General features: G+C 40.9%; 1 pseudogene; it reads left to right on the top strand.

Moving 5' to 3' along the window:
* The first annotated feature begins 8237 nt into the window (after window positions 1-8237).
* On the top strand, window positions 8238-11303 carry LOC120662427 (annotated as a pseudogene).
* The last annotated feature ends 6600 nt before the right edge of the window (window positions 11304-17903 follow it).

Below are 17903 nucleotides of genomic sequence, written 5' to 3'. Positions count from 1 at the left end.
CTGGCTGGACATAACAGATCATCACGCCACACCATTAATATTTAAGAAAATTGCCAAAACTTAACACAAGTGAATAGATGATCTAGTGGTAAAATATGGGTGGTTGCAGCTCGTCTTGGAGTTCAAGCTCTTCATGCGCCACTTTTTTTATTTTTGATTTTCAATAAAGGTTTAGTCCATATGGTCATGCGCCACTTTTTTTATTTCTGGTTTTCAATAAAGGTTTAGTCCATATGCTTGTTCTAAAATTTCAGTATATTAAGCTGATAGGTGGGCCCAAATTGATATATTTTATTTTTTACCCACACTGTGGTTTGAGCACGAAATCAAATTCATGATGATTTCTATTTTCATTCTATGACGTTTTTAGAGGTTTGTCACAAAATCTGGGCCCAAATTAGAGCCTGTATGGGCTATTTGCAAATCTGTGATGGAAATTTATAAATCGTCATAGATTATGTCTGTTTATGACGGTTTTTGTAAACGTCACCGAAAATTCGTCATGAATTAAAGGATTTCTTGTAGTGTAAAAGAACTTCTCATGTTAGCTGTTACTCATTATTATCTTAGTATGATCATGGATATGGCTGGGTGTTATTGAAATAAGTACTTGTTTCTATCTTGATGTATTTTGACATGATGGAGCTCGGTACTCTCATCCCTGTGTACATCCTAAAGGAAGGCACAATGTTAAGTCGTTTTGCGTAGAATTATTTTTATTAGAAAAGAATAGAAGTGTGGCCAAGTTACCTTTTTGCTTGGCGTATCAGGCCTTGCACTCTTGGTTGTAGGTATTTCAATAAATGGCCTACAACATTTTGTACATAAAGGTACAGTGCGAGTATAGCTGTATAGTAGTAGTGTAATAAAAAAAATAAAGGTAATACCTTTCATTGTTATGATCTGGACCGATCTGTTCTATAAGAACATCACTGCAATCTAGCTTAAATTGTTTGCTATTTCTTTTTCGATTCATAATTTGTTTCCTTCTCATTCGAGCATTTTCGGGCCCATGCTCATGTAGATCATCTTTATGATTTCTGAAATGTGTTTTGATTGATTAGTAATATGTAACAAAAATGATGTAGATGTTCCATTTGTTTAGAATTTGAGACCTGACATTGTCTTGATCAACTTTTTCCTGAAAAAACCAAGAAACTACGTGGTAAATATTCAACGGATATATTGCAAATCCAATGAGTTACTAAAAAATGTTGATGGAAGTATCGTGTCCAAGTTACTACCTTGGTTTTTTTGTGTAGTAATATTTTCATTCTCTTTGCTCTTTTGTCTCTAGCACTTCCTGTGTGTTGCTCCATCTTTGCTTGAGGAATAATAAAGATATTGAATCTTATATTATTTATTTAGAAATTGAATCTCAATACATTTATCTACAAATTGAAAATTGAAGCACAGAATCATGTCAGAATAAAGATATTGATTCTTAGTACTCTTACCTCTTTTATTACCCTTGTTGAATAAATCCTTTTTGGTTTTGAGCTTGAGATGATGAAACGGATCTAAAACTGCAAGCTATATTAGTTGACAGTAAACTAATGTTATATATCTTCCTTCAGCTTTGATTCTTAGTTCTGGTTAGCGATGAAAGTGCTTACCTGCGTAAATTGCGGAAATCTAGTGTAGATCAAGGTGTCTACTATCACATAAGTTCCTACCGGCGGAGTCGATGCCGGCGTGAGTTCCTGCCGGTGGCCGTTGGTGTGCTTGTACGTGTTGTGATTGATTCCTAAAAAGCGTGGGGTTGTTAAGTTAGTTTGTAGATTATAAAATATATGAGTACGTGTGCTATCAGCTGTGCAATTTAGTTCTCTCAATACATTTATCTAGAAATTGAAAATTGAAGCACAGAATCATGTCAGAATAGAGATATTGATTCTTATTACTCTTACCTCTTTTATTACCCTTGGTGCATAAATCCTTTTTGGTTCTGAGCTTGAGATGATGAAACGGATCTAGAACTGCACGCTATATTTGTTGACAGTAACCTAATGTTATATATCTTCCTTCAGCTTTGATTCTTAGTTATGGTTAGGGATAAAAGTGCTTACCTGCGTAGATTGCGGAAATCTGGGGTAGATCAAAGTGTCTACTATCACATAAGTTTCTGCTGGCCGAGTCGATACGATGTGAGAATGGCCGGCGTAACTTCCTGCTGGTGGAGTCGTTGTATGAGAACTGCCGGCCGGCGTGAGTTCCTGCGGTGGCCGGTAGTGTGTACGTGATGTGATTGAGTCCTAAAAAGCGTGGGTTTGTTAAGTTAGTTTGTAGATTATAAAATATATGAGTACGTGTGCTATCAGCTGTGTGATGTGGGTTTGTTAAGTTAGTTTGTAGATTATAAAATATATGAGTACGTGTGCTATCAGCTGTGTGATTTGGTTCTGAGCCTTGTGAAATATATAGTTGTGAGATACAATATTTATTAGCCATGATATCTTAACTGAAATAATAAATCAAATTACGTAGATCAAATAGCTATTTTTTTTCTGGTTAATGCAAGAATTATTAGTATTCTTATAATTATCTGCTACTGGAACAGAAAGCATATGAACGGAGGCAAATATATGAATTATTTAGACATGATACTAATATTGCATGATTATTGATTGTATTTTTTCTATTTGCTTTCTTCTCTTTGTCTCTCGAATGTGCTAATGTCCATAGCACCTTAAGATTGCACTGACCCGCAAGTGCTGATGACTGCCACGGTGTTTGCTTCCAATTCTACGCATGATGATAGATTGTTACACGTGCACGCATGGTGCCTACGCTACGCTGCACAACTCTCTCTCTCTCTCTCTCTCTCTCTCTCTCTCTCTCTCTCTCTCTCTCTCTCTCTCTCTCTCTCTAGATAGGAGCCTCCGTGGCCTATACAACGTGGGTTGTTTTCCCTTTCAAATTCTCCTATTATCAAACTCCAGTCGTAACATTATATTATTCCCTATTACAAACTCTCCTATTATCAAATATAGTTCATACTTGAATTTAGTACAAATAATATTGTTCCTTAATTCTACCTATAAAATTTCTACTTCTTCCAAGGTGGTTGGGTGGTCCATTTGATTCTAAAACCTCGCCCGGTCATCTTCGTTCAACTTTTCTGACTGCAAAATAGATTTAAGTAAGATAATGATGGTTAGTTAACTTGTGTGAATAAAAAGAAGAAACCCATAATTATATTATGTAGAAATAATTGTATACCTATTACATATATTTTGCAGGTTTTCTCCTAAGCCTTGTTGACCTGTATAGAGTTGATTGCTCATTGCTTTTGTTGTCATCGTTTACTTCTACATCAGTTTCATGGTTGTCCTGCGAATGTTCAAATTGTTGTTAGTAATCTTAAGGATTATTAAAGAACAAACCACATTTACGAATTGAATTACCTCCTCGTCAGATACTTTCATCTTCTTCTTCTTTGAATTGTCTCCATGCTTTCTCCTTTTAAATTTCTGTGTACTTTGTGTCTTACTTTCTCCATCAAACTCATATGGGTCCTCTTCCTACAACAATTGAACATAACATTGTAGTATCAGCTAACATATACCAAGTATGATCTGGTCCCTTCTTAAAATTCCTTTTATAATAATGTCATCCTGATTTTGCAAAATTCGCAAATATTTTTAGAGGTACATTAAGGTATTTGTAAATGAGGTAAATGCAGAATATATGTTTATTTCAATACCTCCTCATGGTTATCTTGCTCTTTTTCTTCGTCTGAATCTTCTATAGTACATATTCTTTTCCTTGCAGTAAGGCTCTTGGCTTTCATGCATTCTTCATCTGAGTCTAGTATGGCAATTACATTTCTTCTATATTCCCTCTTTTGGAGGTTCACTTTGTACTCATTGGTCATAAAGTTTTCTTTGGTGTCATCACCACTAACCTCTCAATCATTGATGTGTTCTTCCTACAAAAAATATGAAGTTTTTAACTTTTAAAGCCTATTTAACATTAAAGGAAAGCTGAAACCATTGTAAGTTAGAGTACCTATTTAATAAAAAAGAAAGATGAAACTATTGTTAGTAAGCATACCTGTGTAGCTGGAATTTTTCTCTTAAGTTTTTTGCTTTTTCTTCTTCCTTGATCAACTTTCTTTGGATTTCCTTTTGTTCCTTTGTCTGAACTTAGAATATCACCTATGGTTACCTTTGAGTTTTTGGTACATTCTTCCTGAGATGGAAAAAAATGTTTTTATGGTTAGATTAAGCCAAAAGTGAAAATGAAATTTCTGTTTATTCAAATACCAGTGCAGCTGAATTATTTGTCTTTATCACAACATTCTTTCTTTTCCTTTTTTGCTGAGCACCTTTCTTTAACTTTGTTTTTGACCTTTTGTTTGAAGTCAGGCTTTCATCTCCTACAACTTCTGAATTGCTGATATGTTCATCCTGTAAAAGTAAATTTGTTAAGTGTAAAAGAACTGCTTGATTGAAATATAAGACAATAATTTTGCTTTTGGAGTACCTGAAATTTTAACTTTTTGATGGAATTTTTTCTATGCTTGCGTCTTCTCCACATCGACCTGTTCTCATGCTCATTTTCTCTAACATCTTCTTTATGCTACAAAAATTGTGAATTGTCATATAGAGGAGTATAGTTTTAAAATCTAATAATAAAAAGTATAACATATTTATTTTTTCCATAAAGCTTCCTGATTTATATGGATTGGATAAGATGCCATTATGCACTATTCCTTGGTTGCTTAGTAGATCCACAATTTTGCATGGATAACATTATCTTGAGCGCAATGTAAAATAGAACAGAAACTGAGATAGAAGTGATTTGAGTGTACTTTTCTAGCCAATCTTTCTCCAATCCTTATGGCTTCATCTACATTAAATTCTTTCTTGGTGAAAGCATCATCAATGTGTTTGTCTCCATTTTCAGAAGTTATTGTGTAACCTTTGAAAGAGCTGTCTTCTACTTCCTTCAAAATAATCAAAAGTAGAAAAAATTATGTCACTATTTATTTGATCAGTCCAGTAAAGTTGTAAAAGAATAAGGATTTAAATAAAAACAGTGCTATAAAATACATTGTAGTAATCTAGAAGTGTTACCATTTTGACCTTTTCCTTGTCAATTCTTGAACTATTCTTTTCTTTTGGTAAAAACATCCTTGAAACTGTATAGTCGGGTCTAAAACTTGTCAAATTGTACTCGGTCAATCTAAACTGAAAAATCAATGTTTGTCCACATATTTTCTGAATTGATTTTGGTAGCTCCTTGCTATCATGATCGATTGAGGTGACCATGGAATCTGCTGATTCATGAATTAACATTTGAGCTTCCTCGTCAAAAAGTATGCAAGTCGCAGCAGCTGTTGGATCACTTATTTCAAGCATTATTTTGTATCTGAAAACATTATTGTCCTATTATAAATAAAATTGTTACAATAAGATTGTAAATTACTAAATCATTTACCGTGATTTAGGTTCAGCTCTCTTGTCACATTTGTTGCAATAGTAGTGATCAAACTTCTTTTCAAGTTGCTTCTTACAGTCACCTCTACTACATGAGATGTAGTACCAGCCATATCTTGCATTAATTGCATCTATTGTTGCTTCAGTGGTAAATATTTTATCTTGTAAGTAGGAACAATATGATCCGTATGTACATAAGTTTTTAAATTGTACAGTCTATAATGAAAAGGCAAATGCATACCTGGTTTGATGTGTCATACAATACTGCATTTAATTCTTCTAAAGTTCTTCTATCGTACTGCATTTGGTCCTCCATTGTCCCTTTTAGATGCTCGTCAATATGTATCTCTTTGATAATATTATCACTTGAAAAAAAAAATGGCACAATTTATCATGTCAGAGTGCGTGATACATTGATTAAAATAAAAATACAAATATCTAAAACTATTTTACCTCTCATGTGCATCCATAGTTTCAGGAATAGGTAAATTTACATAAACTTTTGTTGCATTGGTTGATGACAAAGAATACCCTGCGGACATATCAATTATTTATTTTTCTAGGTGGTTAGTTTATTGAATGACTGAGATTGACTAAAGACTTACTGCCAAATTTTCTCACAGTTGTAGATGTTATTGCGATGACTTGGGACTTTGTCCTATCATCGACTTCCTCAACTTTGTCTCCCCAAAATCTAACTTTAACTTCTTGATCACTGCAAATTTCAAATTAGAAGAATAATGCAATTCAAGATGTGCAGGTACATCAGTAGGAAAACATAGGTATTTAAATATCTGACAGCTCAGTTAATTGTTTGAGGGGCACTATAGGAGATATTTTTATGTTCAACGGAAGTGCTGGTTCCATGCATGCAAACATTGAAGGTTCATAGCTGTTTTTTGTTAAAAAGACAGAATTAACAGCCTACTCGATTAGGAGCACAATATCACGAATTTTTGTCAATCCGAAGTTTGTCCTCATATTAGATGGCTGTCGAATGAGAGAAATAGTGTAAAAAAATATAAAATCAGTGATGTTACCTGAGAGATACATGTCCACATTTATTCTTCCAGAAAGCATATCAGTGTTGATGAACTTGAAACTGTACTTTGGGATGTCTTCTGTATCTTTGATCTTTTTTAGAGTAGTTGTCAGCATGAAGCTTAGTATCTTATCATTTTCCACTGGCCGATATTTCTGTGCTGCAGGTGTGACTCTAACATTTGCAATGATGTACACATTACCTTCCTCAATTAGTGGTTTGAACTTTTCCATATAGGCCTTATCGATAACTTCGTGCTTCATGGTCCCCTGATTTATCATCAGCATTAAAAATTTGTATAAACTAAAAATAATCTCAAAAATTGCAATAATAGTGAAATACTATTATACCTGCTGATCAATAAGGATCATGTCAAGACTTAATTGTTCACAACTACCGAGCAATATTGCATTCCATACTCTGGTTACCCTTGCCTTGATTTTCCATAGTTCTTTTCCTATTCTAATTTCACTTATGGATTTGATCACCATCGCAACTTGTTCAACTGCATCAACAAAGTGTTGATGGATTAAATTCAGCTTTCTTTCTATACAAAAGTTATCATGTATACAAATATGGGACTACAACCATTTGAAAAGAACAACGATCTTGCGAGATATAGATTCAAAAGGAATGTAAAATTGAACTATTTTCTATACACATAGAGTAGACACCCTAGCTGCATAAATGTTGTTTACTTTTGATCTTGAGATGATGAAACGGATCTAAAACTGCAAGCGACATTAGTTGACACTAAACTAATTGCATAAGTCTTTCGTTCGGTATTGATTCAACTTGCTTACCTCTGCGTTGATCGAAGTGACATTAGAATGGCCGGCGCATGTTCTTGCCGGTGGGGAGTCGATGATGAACAGCCAGCGTATGTTCCTGCCGGCAGACAGCCAGAGGTGTGCTTGTACGTGAATACATGATCTGGTTTTGGAACTCTCCTTATATATTTGTTAGTTCAATTAACTATCGAGCCATGGAGATAGAGATGGTTTTGGAACTCTCCTTATATATTTGTTAGTTCAATTAACTATCGAGCCATGGAGATAAAGATTAGCCTTGGAGATAGAGATTCTCTATGATTCAAATAACGATGAGATCTAAAAAAACAGTCGATATTAAAGTGCATCCGTTAGTTGGGGAGCTTTGCTTTCTCCGTTCAGCTCAGGTACCTGCATCTGGTGCAATCTGTACATCTTCATATATGCTACCACGCCTAATGATGGTACGATTGGTACGATCATGATTTTCAGGAGAAGTCCAGCCGAAATGTGATCTATGGGCACGGGTGCGTGTGGATGTGTGTAGATCCAAAGGCTATTATAATTACTTTATATAGATTGACAGCCAGATGTTTTGCTTTTTTTAGAGAATTTCTTTAATTTCTCTTATTTTCTAGGATGTCCACCTAGGATCCTTGGCTTCACGTGGAGACTTCAAAGGAGCCTCCAATTAGTAATAGTAAGATTATAGGAATTCTGAATGATAGTGGCACCCTCTACACCAAGTGGAAAAGTGGTGGGCAGTGGACAGTGTCAGTTTGACAGGAGAGCAGAATTTTAGGACAGGTGCAGGGTACTCCAGCTGGAAAGGGAACGTCCACCATCTCATCGTGATAGCAGCTCTTGCTACATATTAATTTCAAGCTACTGAAGCCAATTATTGCTTGGCTTCACTAGCTAGGTCTCTCCATACCGCATCTGTGTTTCCTTGAGTTGTGTTTTGAAGCTCCAAGCGTAGCCATGGCTGAGGTACTGGCCACCATGGTGGTCGGACCCCTGGTGTCCATGGTGAAGAAGAAGGCATGCAGCTACCTCCTGGACCAGTACAAGGTGATGGAGGGCATGGAGGAGCAGCACAAGCTCCTCAAGCGCAAGCTGCAGGCCATCCTAGACGTCATCACCGACGCCGAGAAGCAGGCAGCAGCCAAGAGAGAAGGGGCGCGAAAGTTTGGCTCGAGGAGGTCCGGAAGGTTGCCTACCAGGCGAATGATGTCCTCGACGAGTTCAAGTACGAGGCGTTGCGCCGCAAAGCCAAGAAGGAGGGACACTACAAGGCACTCGGCATGGATGTAATAAAGCTCTTCCCTTCTCACAACCGTATTGTTTTTCGATACAAGATGGCAAACAAGCTCCATATGATCTTGCAAGAAATTGATGTCCTCATCGCAGAGATGAATGCATTTAGGTTCAAATTCAAACCAGGGCCACCAGAGCCCACAAATTACTTGAGGCAGAATAATTCTGATATTATTGACCCAACAAACATTGCCAGCAGATCGAGAGCTGATGAGAAGAAGGAGGTTGTTTGTACATTACTTGCTCAAGTCGGCAATGAGAATCTCACGGTCCATCCAATTGTTGGTATGAGAGGGTTGGGAAAGACCACCTTAGCGCAACTCATTTACAATGACCCTGAAATTCAAAAGCATTTCGAGTTGCGGCTTTGGGTCTGTGTCTCTGATAACTTTGATGTGGAGTCCCTAGCTAATAGAATAGTGAAAGAGAATGGTTGCAAACCAGATGGAAGTTAAGCACTGGAGAAGCTTCAAAACGCAGTGAGTGGGAAGAGATACCTCCTCGTATTGGATGATGTCTGGAACCGTGATAAGCACAAGTGGGACAGGCTGAAGTCCTACCTTCAACATGGTGGCAGAGGTAGCTCACTACTGACAACAACCCGTGATGAAAAAGTTGCTCAGCTAATGGGTACAATAGAAGCCAAAAATCTCAAGAGCTTGGACGAAATCTACATAAAGGAAATTATTGAGACAAAAGCATTCGGTTCAAAACAAGTAGAGGAAAGGCCTCGTGAACTAGTTGAAATGGTTGGTGACATAGTGAAGAGATGTTCTGGCTCTCCTTTGGCTGCCACAGCTTTGGGCTCTGTCCTACGTATGTACCAAGACCAGGAAGCAAGAATGGGAAGGTATACTAGATAGAAGCACGATTTGAAATGAGGAAAATGGAATTTTGACAATACTTAAACTTAGTTACAATTGCTTGCCGTCATATATGCAGCAATGCTTTGCTTTCTGTGCTATGTTTCCAAAGGATTATGAGATTGATGTGCAAAGTCTAATCCACCTATGGATGGCCAATGGTTTTGTCCCAGAGCAACCAGGGGTGTGTCCTGAAACCATTGGAGAAAAAATTTCAATGAGCTGAAGTCAAGATCATTTTTTTCAAGATTTGAAGAGTGTCGCATTTGACCAAACATATTCAACTTTTGGAGAGTTTGAGCACATGTATTGTTCTAGAATTACTTGTACGATCCACGACCTCATGCATGATGTTACAGAGTCTTCTATGGGAAGAGAATGTGCTGCAATAGCTACATACCCAAGCCAAAGTGAGGATGCTCTTCATTCGGCTCGTCATTTGTATTTATCAGTCCGTCGACCAGAAAATCATTTGAATGCTTCCATAGAGAAAGGATATCCAGCTTTCCAAACATTGATATGTGATGGATATGTAAAAGAAGATATGAAGATCTTATCCAAATATAACTCTATCAGAGCTTTGAAGATCAAACGGGGCTCATTGCTACGGCCGAAATATCTTCATCACCTGAGGTATCTTGATCTCTCAGGAAGTGATATTGAAGCACTTCCTGAAAACATTAGCATCCTATATCATCTGCAAACACTGAACCTTTCAAACTGTCGTGATCTTGAACGACTTCCAAAGGAACTGAAGTATTTGACTTCCCTCCGTCACCTCTACACTCACAAATGTCCAAAGTTGAAAAGCATGCCCGCAGAGCTCGAACTCCTCACTTCCCTACAGACACTTACATGCTTTGTTGTAGGTACTGACATCGGTTGCAGTAATGTGAGAGAGCTGCGAAATTTGGACCTTGGTGGTAGACTAGAGCTAAGTCAGCTCGAAAATGTCACAGGAGCAGATGTTGTAGAAGCAGCCAGTCTTGGAAACAAGAAAAAACTAACCGAACTGGAGTTAAGATGGGCTCATGGTGATCAGGAAGCACAGAATAATAATCATAAAGAGGTGGTGGAAGGTCTCAAACCTCATGGTGGGCTGAAGGTCCTAAGGATATATTCCTGTGGGATCTGTACTTTTCCAACGTGGATGGATATGTTGAATGGCATGGTGGAGTTTAAGTTATCTGGTTGCAAAAATGTCGAGAAGCTTCCTCCACTCTGGCAATTACCAGTTTTGGAAATTCTTAACCTGGAAGGCTTGCAAATTTTACATTGTTTGTGCATCGGCGGTACTACACCTGTCACATTTCAGAAACTGAAGGTGTTTACCTTGATTCAGATGCCAAATTTTGAGGCATGGTGGGACACAAATGTGGTCCAAGGAGATGAGCCAATATTTTCCAAGGTTGAGGAGCTAGCGATCAGCAGGTGTGGAAGTTTGACTGCATTACCAAAAGCAGCATCAGTGATTATGGAATCATCCGGTGGAGTTGACACTAAGTGCCGCTCCGCATTTCCAGCATTGAGAAAAATGACGTTAAGAGATTTGAATATGTTTGACAGATGGGAGGCAATCGAAGGAACTGTAGGAGAGGGGGTAACATTTCCTCAGCTCGAGGAACTAGAGATATGCAATTGTGCAAGCCTCAGTGCACTACCAAAAGGGTCAGTATTGGTTAAACATTCATTTGGCGGAGCTGAAACTGTGTGCCGCGGCTCTGCCTCTCCAGCACTGAGTAAAATTCTCTTAAAAGGTTTGTCGGCCCTTGAGAGGTGGGGGTCAATCGAAGGAACTCAAGGAGAAGAGGTGATATTTCCTCTGCTAGAAAACTTGGTGATTTTTGGTCTGCCTGAAATTGATTGATCTACCTGAAGCACCGAAGCTAAGTGTATTAGTCATCAATGGGCATCGTCAACGAATATCCCTGCGGGCAGCTAGCATACACATTCCTTCATTATCCAGTCTGAGTCTAGTCATGTCACCCGATGACACGGAAACAACATTGCTGCATGTCAAGCAGAAATGGAGTCATGAACTCCCCCTGTCAGCAATGAGCTTATCTAGATGCAACCTTTTTTTTTTCCTCCCACTCAAATGCACTAGCGTTGTGGACATGTTTGGCACGGCTAGTAGATTTGACAATTTCGGACTGCGACGCTCTTGTCTACTGGCCAGAAAATGTGTTCCAGGTCCTGTTATCCCTGAGGAAGTTAGAAATTCGCAGATGCAGCAAACTGACAGGACGCACACAAGCTTCTGGCGAGCAATCTGCTCAAGCACGGGATGGACTCCTGCCATGTCTAGAGTCTCTAGTGATTCATGATTGTGCATCTTTGGTAGAGGTCCCCAACCTGCCAGCATCTCTCAAGACATCACGTATTGAGAGTTGCAGTGATAATATAAAGGCCATCGTATTCGGTCAGCAGGAGGATACGAGGTTGTCGGGGGGAGAAGGTGCTGTACGGCTGGACACGTCATCATTAATTCCAGGGTCTAGCCCTCACTCTGTTTTGCTGGCTGCTCAGCTGACCAGCCAGCAATATTTTTCTCTCACACCAAACCAGCACCAACAAGCTAGTAGTAATTTTCTCTCCCAACAAATCAGCACCAGCCACCAGCAACAGCCAGCCGAACAGAGTAGTGATGCCACAACGTCTCCAGCTGTACCGAATCTGTCATCATCAGCCAACCATCGCTTCCTTCCATGCCTAGAATCCCTAGCTATATGGTTCTGCAAAGGTTTGTCGGAGGTTGCCAATCTTCCTCCGTCTATTAAGACCTTGCACATTTGGAGCTGCGGCAATCTTCAATCCCTGTCAGGACAGCTAGGTGCTGTCCAAAAATTAACTATTAACTCATGCAGTCGGTTGGAATCACTGCAATCTTGCTTTGGAGAGCTCGGGTCGCTGGAAGAACTCATGCTCTCTGATTGCAAAAGCCTGGTATCCTACAGGCAGCTAGCAGATACATTCCTTCACTGTCCAGTCTGAGTCTGGACGTGTCACCCGATGACGCGGAAACAACATTGCTGCATGTCAAGGAGAAATGGAATCATGAACTCCCCCTGGAAGCTATGTGGTTACGTAGGTGCGACCTTCTGTTCTCATCCCACTCAAATGCACTAGCGCTGTGGGCATGTTTTGCACGGCTAGTACATTTGGCAATTTCGGATCGCGACGCTCGTCTACTGGCCAGAAAACGTGTTCCATGTCCTGGTATCCCTGAGGGAGTTATCGATTTCCCGATGCAGCAAACTGACAGGACGCACACAAGCTTCTGGCGAGCAATCTGCTCCATGACGGGATGGACTCCTGCCACATCTGGAGTCTCTATTCATACCTGCCGGCATCTCTCAAGGGATTAGTGATTTACTGCTGCAATGATAATGTCAAGTCCATCGTATTCGGTCAGCAGGAGGACACAAGGTTGGCGAGGGGAGAAGGTGTTGTACAGCTGGACACATCATCATCAATTCCAGGGTCCAGCAGTCGTGAGGCCACAACGTCTACAGCTGTACTGAAGCTGTCATCAGCAGCCAACCATCGCTTCTTTCCATGCCTAGAATCTCTAGCTATATGGCACTGCAATGGTTTGTCTGAGGTTGCCAATCTTCCTCCGTCTATCAAGACCTTGTGCATTTATGACTGCGGCAATCTTCAATCCTTATCAGGACAGCTAGGTGACATCCAAAAATTAAATATTCACTCATGCAGTCTGTTGGAATCACTGGATTCTTGCTTAGGAGAGCTCCGGTCGCTGGAAGAACTCGAGCTTTATGGTTGCAAAAGCCTGGTATCCTTACCGGATGGGCCTCAAGCATACTCATCCCTTAGAGTTCTTGGGATTGAACATTGTGATGGTGTGAAGTCGCTCCCGCCGAGCCTACAGAGCCGTTTGGATTGCCTCGAGCAGAAAGATCTAGATGCCCGTTATGAAGGTAATATCTAGTTTCCTTGTTTCTTTTAACAAAATGTTCAGGAGCTCCATTGGTGTTGTCTAAAACGCTCCACTTAAATATTCTATTAGTTATTATAAGATGTAATTGGATTTAGTGATAAACTTTTACGAGAGTCATGTTTAGAACCTCTAGAGATATCCATTGGTGATACATGCTTTATATTTAGTACACTGCACCACTAATACTGATATTTATATGGACTTGTGTCACCTAAATCCGTTAACTTAGGAATTTAAATATAAGATGATCTTTGCCATTCACTTTTTTTGACCATGGTTGTCGTACTTGCTAATTCGGATAGTGTAAATTGTAAAATCAATCATCTTCCTTTAGTCGTACATCAAATTAAGCGTGCCATCAAAAAAATAACGCGGCCAAATCGTATTAGTTTTTATTGAAGTGCCTTGGTGAATTAACTTTTGCTACGGTCCTTTGAACTGATACTATATGGGTAGTACAGTACTCTGTGATTAATTTCCCTTTTAGCATCTGATTTGAATCAGCTTGCATTTAGATAACCAATTAAAGTGGCATTTGCCCTAACATTACTCTGCAAATTCACTAGCTCCATTGCATGTAGTTATAGTTTGTGTAGTTCTCTTTACTTGTCTTTTTTCTTTTTTTACATAAACAATAATTTCCTTTAAAACTTTTACTATTGGATACCATAGTGTATTCTCTTGTATATATATACTTTCTAATTTCGTGTTGAATTGCACGCATAAATTCATCTATCATTACGGCCTCATCTGCCACTGCCAGAACCAAAGACTCTGACGCGTCCAATGAGGAGGCTGGTCAACAAGGCTGCGACGACTTTGTTCCCGTGTTCCCGAGATGAGGAGAGTGACAGTGATTGAAACAGCAGATCAAGGACCTGACGAAAGTTATCACCAAGGTTTGTAACATTACTGTTCTCGATGATTGACTTCTAATGATGCTAGCTCCTAATGCTGACTCCCTATGAGGTGTGGCTTCCTTGTAGGATCGTTGTTACCAGACTTGCAAATGATGGATTGTTGTGACCGTGGTAGAATGTATTACGTACACTTTCTGAAGATAATCTCCAGTGAAGTCAAGGCCAGCTCCTTGATTTTGAGCAGAAGCAAGTCATAGATTGCAAGCTGAAGAATATAGCATATAGATGTAATCATCTTAACCCTGTGTTCACGCTCAAACTCAAGTTCTGGTAGCATAGTGTTGAGCTCGGCTTGGAGGATCATATCCTCCCGAGCGTGTCGTTGTAACGTGGCCAAGGCGTGCGTCTTATTCGCGTCGTGGCGAGTGCAGCCGCTGGCTGCGCGGCATGGCCTGGCGTGTGGGGTGGCGCATGCTTCCAGTGTCGTGGCGCGCATGGCGTGCATGCCGGAGGTGCGAGGCTAGCTCCGCCGCTCCTTCTTTCTCGTTTCCTTTTACAGTTTGTAGTGTGTATAAATAGGAATTATATATGCAGAAAAAGCTGTCATGGTTGTGCACAGCACCAAAAAAATCCATCTGTTCTTGAGAGTTTGAGAGAGAGAGTTCGCCGGAGTACAATTCCGGCCGCCGGTGAGAAGTCCGGCTGACAATAGAGCATTAGAGCTCCATGCTCCGGCTTGTTATCCTAGTTTTTCCTTTTGAACTATGATGAGTTTGAGTTCAGTGTCTGCTCCCGCACTAGCGAAACACAGGTAGCAGACTCAAGCATGGGTGAACAATTTCCTGATCCGAACATCAACAAAGAGGCTTTCCAGGAACTTTTTGATGGTGAATTGAGTATGAAGAACATTACCAAAAAAGCTAAGAGTTGTGGTTTCGATAAGGACACATTTTTCACTGCTCTGCAGATTTTGAAGCATGATTGGGAGAATCGTCAGATATTCACGGAGCTAAGTATTGAGGACGCAAAAGAGTTTATACGGAGACTGTTGGATTAATACTTTAGCATGTATGAAACTTGAATATGTGTTTGTAACTGAACTATTGGATGACGTTTGTGACTTGTTATGGTTCGAAGACTTCGATTATGTGTCATGCTGTGAGATATTATATTTTTTCTGTTGTGAATATATATGTGCTGCCATTTAAATTGAATCTGCATTTAAAAACAGGAAACAGTGTTTGCTGTAAAAAAATTAATTGTCGTCGGCCTAAATGAAGGCCGACGAAAATTAGCCGACGACGGAAATCGTCGTCGGCTGTTTGAGACCGACGAAAATTAGCCAAAATTAGCCGACAACGGAAATCGCCGTCGGCTGTTCGAGGCCGACGAGAATTAAAAGGAAATCGTCGTCGGCAGGGTAGGCCGACGATAATTCATAGGTAATCGTCATCGGCGATGAGGGCCGACGAGAATTAACGAGGCCGCGAGGTAATTCTCGTCGGCCTATCCTTGCCGACGGGAATTAACTAATTGTCGTCGGCAACTGACGTAATTAACCTATTTTTCGTCGATTAACAGCCTACGGCTGATTGCCGACGGTGATTAGCAGAAAACCGACGAGATTCTCGTCGGTATACGGCTAATTCTCGTCGGCCATATGCCGACGGGAATATAATGGATTCCTGCAGTGGTGAATGTACATACGGCATTCATCTCCTGCTGCTGCCGAGAGTGATGCCACACTATTTTGCCATCTACTTTGACAGTCGCCTCCTCGGCCACGGTGACCACGCCAACTACTTTGGCAGCCGTCTCCTCGGCCATGGCGACCACGCCGACTGCCACCTCCTACTCGGCCACGGTGACCACGCCGACTACTTTGACAGCCTCTCGCTCGGCCGTAGCGACTACTTTGGCTCGTCCGTAAATCAAGCTAAGTCATGTTTCGATCAATATTTATCAATTAAATACTCCCCAGTCTTCGTGACTATTGCCGACCATATAGTACATGCTCCCGATTGCCTATGCGGTCCGTCCACTACACAGGCAGTCAGGCTACACTTTGCAAGTGCGCTCTATGCACTTTCTCTTTTCTCGCATATCACCAACTACTTTATGCCCTGCTTTATGTTTTCTATCAACGGTTGCTAAAGTACTCGGGTAGCACATGCCTTAACTCGTGAAACCTCGGCTTCCCTTGCAACTCTCTCATCACGTGTCCGATGACCCATTCTCGGCATAATGAGTTGAGATTGTGCAGGGGCAGGTGCTTAACATAACAGGCTAACTACTCGAGGAAATTACAAGGCTTAACAAAAGCAAATCGCAAAAGCATTCCCACCCCGGTAACATCTCCGTGATCCTATTCTGGCAGGTACACGGGCAGTTTCTGTTACCTCCGAGCCCTGGAACTCGGTGGGAAGCATCTCTGGCTGCTCCCTATCAGGCTAGTACTCGGTCCGGCTGCTCCCTATCAGGCTAGTACTCGGTCCGACTACTCTCTATCAAGCTAGTACTCGATCCGACTACTCCCTATCAGGCTAGTACCCAGGCAGCTTTGCTCTCCCTTTAGGACGGTGTTCCCACCCCGGTAACATCTCCGTGATCCTATTCCGGCAGGTGCACGGGCAGTTTCTGTTACCTTCGAGCCCTTGAACTCGGCGGGAAGCATCTCTGGCTACTCCCGATCAGGCTAGTACTCGGTCCGATTACTCCCTATTAGGCTAGTACTCGGTCCGACTACTTCCTATCAGGCTAGTACCCGGGCAGCTTTGCTCTCCCTTTAGGACGGTGTTCCCACCCTGGTAACATCTCTGTGATCCTGTTCTGGTAGGCACACGGGCAGTTTCTGTTACCTTCGAGCTCTTGAACTCGGTGGGAAGCATATCCGGCTACTCCCTATTAGGCTAGTACTCAGTCCGACTACTCCCTATCAGGCTAGTACTCGATCTGACTACTCCCTATCAGGCTAGTACCCGGGCAGCTTTGCTCTCCCTTTGGGACGGTGTTCCCACCCTGGTAACATCTCCGTGATCCTGTTCTGATAGGTACACAGGCAGTTTCTGTTACCTTCGAGCCCTTGAACTCAATGGGAAGCATCTCCGGCTACTCCCTATCAGTCTAGTACTCGGTCTGACTACTCCCTATGAGGCTAGTACCCGGGTAGCTTTGCTCTCCCTTTGGGACGGTGTTCCCACCCCGGTAACATTTCTGTAATCCTGTTCCGGTAGGTACACGGGCAGTTTCTGTTACTCTCGAGCCCTTGAACTCGGCAGGAGACATCTGACTGCTCCTTATCAGGTAGTGCTCGGATCGTTATAGCTCCCGTAGAATAGTGTACCTATTCGGGCAACACCCATGTGACTTCATTTCGACAGATACACAGTCAGTTCTTGATTGCTCGTTACAAAGACCAACCTATTGGCAAATCTCATCTGTGTCTACAAGATATTCCTCCAAGACGTGCTATACACACATATTCATCCAAGACCTTGAACTTGTACGAGTACTCAAGAGCTCTGGATTGAACTTCCGAAAGATTTTATACATCATGACAAAGTGTGCAAAGTATTACACAGCAAGTCATTACATCACACATACATCTACTTCTTCGGAGCTCGCCTTTTTGGTGCATCTTTCAACC

This window comes from Panicum virgatum, chromosome 2N (assembly GCF_016808335.1).
Source record: "Panicum virgatum strain AP13 chromosome 2N, P.virgatum_v5, whole genome shotgun sequence".
Taxonomy (NCBI): domain Eukaryota; kingdom Viridiplantae; phylum Streptophyta; class Magnoliopsida; order Poales; family Poaceae; genus Panicum; species Panicum virgatum.
The sequence above is the reverse complement of the archived record's forward strand: the minus strand, read 5'-3'. Positions and strand labels throughout refer to the sequence as shown.